The sequence below is a fragment of the Eurypyga helias genome, unplaced genomic scaffold, assembly GCF_000690775.1.
Source record: "Eurypyga helias isolate BGI_N326 unplaced genomic scaffold, ASM69077v1 scaffold1627, whole genome shotgun sequence".
Lineage (NCBI taxonomy): Eukaryota > Metazoa > Chordata > Aves > Eurypygiformes > Eurypygidae > Eurypyga > Eurypyga helias.
This window is the reverse complement of record NW_010262131.1, coordinates 15,251-19,627: the sequence shown is the minus strand read 5'-3', so window position 1 is coordinate 19,627 and position 4,377 is coordinate 15,251.

Below are 4,377 nucleotides of genomic sequence, written 5' to 3'. Positions count from 1 at the left end.
GTGTGTTTGAGGTCAGTGGGGCTGTTTCTGTGGCTCATGCTTTGTCTGGAGTTAGCCCTCCATTGATGCTGAATCTGTGCAGCATATGATCGCTTGGCCGTGTGCATTTGTTCCAGATGAAACGTGAGCATGTGATAGCATTTAAGTTGTGGTTAGAGCACGTGGTGGTGTAGTAAAACAGGCAGCAGGCTATTTTAAGAGGGCAGATGATAACCTCATGCAGTACTAAGTCTTTTGCAGTAAGATGACTCCTTCCCCCTGCCCCCCCCACCCCCCCCCCCATCCCCAGCTCTTACTCTGACATGGGCTGGGTGTGTCTCTGAATACTGCTGTTTTCGAACACAAAGTCTCCCTCTGCGCCTGTGTCTGTGATACTTTGATTTAAACTGGTATTTAGCTACTATTTTCCTTGTTTTGCAAATGGAGAGCAGGACTGCAGGTAACACTACATGTTTTGGACTGGGAGAAGTTGGTTTTCTGACCTTCTTTCCCCCCACTCCCTCCAAGCTTTTCATGATATAAATTAAGCTTTTTGCTTCATTATATAGGCCTCTTGTCATTCCATACAGCACGACTTTTGAAATTAAGCTGATACTTCAGAAATGAGTTGAGAAATGTTGGCAGAATATCTTTATAGACAGGAGGCATCTAAAATTATTTACGGCAAACTATCCTTCCTGTGTTTTTTAGGTAAGAGCATGGAGATGTTCACAGTTTAGCTGATGTGTACTGCCTTATTTTTGAAAACAAATCTGAATTCAGGTATTCTAGAAGGAGACATTGCCCTTCCTAATGTTTGAAATCTAGTTGCAAGTTTCCTGGATCTATCACATCTCTCTTGCTTAGGAACCGGTTTATTCTGAGCCTTAATAAAATTGGTGTGTCACTTCTCAGTTCAGCCCTTGGCAAACAGCAGTATGTAAAGCCTTGCACAGAGATGATGCGGTTCTGAATGTTCAGGATCTGCTTTCAGACCCCGGCCAGGCCATTGGGCAGCCTGTTTTGGTCGTTTTAAACTACTGTCATTGTTGCTGTCTTGTCATTTTGATTTCTGCTGCAACTGTTGTTTGCTTGAAGTCAGTCTTCGTTTCCCGTGCTGTCAATAATTTTAGTTAGCATGAAGTATTGGTCCTGTGTTTGTGTAGAGTTGTTTTTTGCATTGGTGTGTCTTAAGGCTTTTTCTTAACTTTTCTTCTCCCCACAGTCGTAAGTTGGAAAGAAATGAGAAGTCAAAGAAATTGTAGATGTGTGAAAATGATGTATGTTTAACATGGGAAACAGTTTGCAGATTCCACTATAGTAACTTTGCTTTCAAGTACAGCATTTACCTATAAATTCTGGGGGAGAAGGTGGATACCTGCCTGTGACCTTTACCCAGTACTTCAGGGCACAGTGGGCATCCTCTAAACTGGAACTCAAGGATGCTTGTGGTCTCCATGCCGCTACTTTGTGGCGGTGTTAAATGGGGCTGGTGGAAGGATAGGTGCCCAGCAGGGGCTGAAGCAGCAGCAGCCGTGGGATGATGGAGTAGCTTCCCAAAACCACCATCTACTACCATAACTTTTAAAAGAAAAAAATAAACAGGGTGGCCACTCACGTGACCTGCCACTCTCATGACTTGGAGTTGTTCGTATCTAACAGGGATCGTAGTCTTGCAAACAGGACCAGTTGATACTGTTACAGATGTCACCTGAATTTGGAACACCAAGATCTGCCACTTTTAGTTTTTTTTCGTAATTGCCAGTTACTGAGACACATGCTGATAATTAGCTGGAATTAATTGGTCAAAGGCCTAAAAACTGACCCCACGGGCTTTCTCCTGCTACATGAATCTTTAATGAGCTATTCATACAAGAAGAAAGTGGTTTCATTAGGTGTAAGCTGCTGCTCTCAGGCACAGTCGTGGAGTAGATGCTGGTGTTGTTCTTGGCGGGGGTGGGGGGAGCCCCTAGAAGCTGCTGTCCTTCTCTGCAGCCTGTTTCTTTTGGGAAATTCTCCTGTTCTGTGGGTTTTGCTCCTGTTTGGTTTTGTTTCTAAAATTTGGGCCAGCCTTTTTTAGCTGTGACGCTGTATCTAATCCCCATGGCAAATTTGGCTTCTAGTCCTCTCACAACCTGTAGGACTGAATAAGCTTGTCATCTTCGGTGTCTGAAAGAAACACTGTGAAAGCAGGAGCCGCCTCTTTAGCAAATGATTACTGACATTGCAATTTTCCTGTAATATCTATGCTGATAAGAGCTGCAGGAGTATGTGTTTTCTCATTACAGGGTCAGATGACATAACTTTCAGGAGAAGATACTTGGTGACGCTCTGGAGAAGCTCCTTGCTGGTTTCTTGTGAGGCAGGTCTGTCAGCGCAGTGACTTGAGCTTTGACCCCTGGAGCATTGCTAGGGCACAAGGCTGGCTTAGCAGAGCACAGAAGGTTAAGTGGAACCCATTGACAAGTTTAGGAAATTAATGTGTTAGTTAACTGAGCATCTAGTGTCCTGGTCATCGGAACTTGTCGTCGTTACTCTGTACAGCAGGCCTTCATCTAAGCACGTGGACATTGTACTTCAAGCAGAGTGAAGTGCTTGGGTCTAATTTTTATTCCTCATTCAAATGCCTTTGGTTCTTTCGTTCTTAAGAATTGGGAGAAGAATAAGGTGGAGTTTTCAGTTCTTATTTTTAGAAAGAAAAGCTAGTTACAGTTTAGTAGGATACCCTTCACCATTCTCTTGTGGTTTTACCCCAGAACACATGACTATTTACCATGTCCTTGTTTATCAGATGGGCTGGCAGTCTGTGATGACTTGTGCACTTGTTAGCCAAAAAATAATTTTTACCATTTCTATCACTGAGTGCTTACTCTGCTTCATAGCAGAGCTGTCTGTATGTATTTTCAAGAATGAGCTTTGTGGGTTTTTTTTTGTCCTGTGTGTCTTTGTACTTACAGGCAGTATTCCCCCTACATTTTGGCTTGGATTTCCACAGCTGTGTTTCCTGACTATATTTGAGGAGAGAAGTTTACATAGTTCTTGTCTGTGTATATCAGAAAGAGATATGAGTTTTACTGAGCAGAGTCTTCCTTGGGTTACGTTTCTGGGCAAGTTTCTCAGTTGAGATGCCTCTCTTCACTGACACTAGAAGGTGCTTATGCAATTGCTTTGTTTCAGCTAAATAAGTAGGTGTAACCTGTTGGGTTGGCAATTTCATTCCAGGAAACTTGATTTTTGCCTGCAGTTCAGGAGTGTGAGCTTCCCTAAGCCTTAGTACTCAATCATGTATTCGTACTGTGTGCCAGTGAATGCCTCTTTCAGTGGCAGCTGAGATTATCATATGTAAGATTCAAAACCTACAAAGCACTTTGAAAGTGATTTAGGATGAAGGTGTGAGAGATGTAGCTCTTGTTCCGCTGTGCTGAGCAGGCTGGTGCTTTCTTATGGGCTTATGCAAATGTAGGCAGTGCTAACCTTTCTGTCTCTGTTTTTTTAAATTGCATCTTTGTTTGCTACTACTACAAGTTCATGGTTAAAAATACCAAATTCTATGACTTTCTTAAGAATTTATTTGAGGATACTAGCTTGTGTCACATTCTGAAAACAGACAGATTTGGAAAGCTACAGGAATTGTACTGTTGGTCTTCAAAAAGAAACTTCGTGTTTCTTTGTGTAGATTATTTCTAATGCCATTTTTGCGGGTGTTAGTGGGAAGTAAGTTGTGCATGTTTAGCTTTGTCAGTTTTTAGATGTTGACTTTGAAGCAGTAGCTTAGGTAAAATGGTATGTAGTATTTGATATTAATGCTCTGCAGAATCATTAGTGCTTTGATGCAGTTGGTTTGGGTTTAAAGAAAAAAATTATCTTGGAGCTGGAAAGCCTGAGTACATCATCAGGGACTCTAAAACAAGTGTGTGTTTTAACCTTTGTCCTCTTTGGATTTGTTGTAAATGTATATTTGGATACATGCAGGCACACAGATGTGCACACAGATGCACACACTGCAAACTTCTGCCTACATTTTTGCTGCTGTCTGTGCTTATTTTTTTGTGGATGATAGGTCTTTAAAAGTATGGCCGGTTATAGGAATTAAAGCCTTGTAGTTGATGTGGTGTTCTTAGTACGATGAAATTTTTATGTCCGAGGAATAGGTTTTATATAAGCAGCAAAATTTATTCTGGATCTCTTTAAGTTTCGTATATTCTTTACTGTTTAGTTTTGATTTCTCCTATGAACTGTTACCAAATCACACAGAAATTCTGCACTGCAGGTCTGTTCTCAGTTATTTTCAAACTTTTTCCTCTTAACTTTGGGAACAGAACTTTTTTTTTTAGCTCTCTTGTGCTGTGCAGTACTACATTTGGGCAACAGTATGCTTCATAGAGATTTCCAGAACAC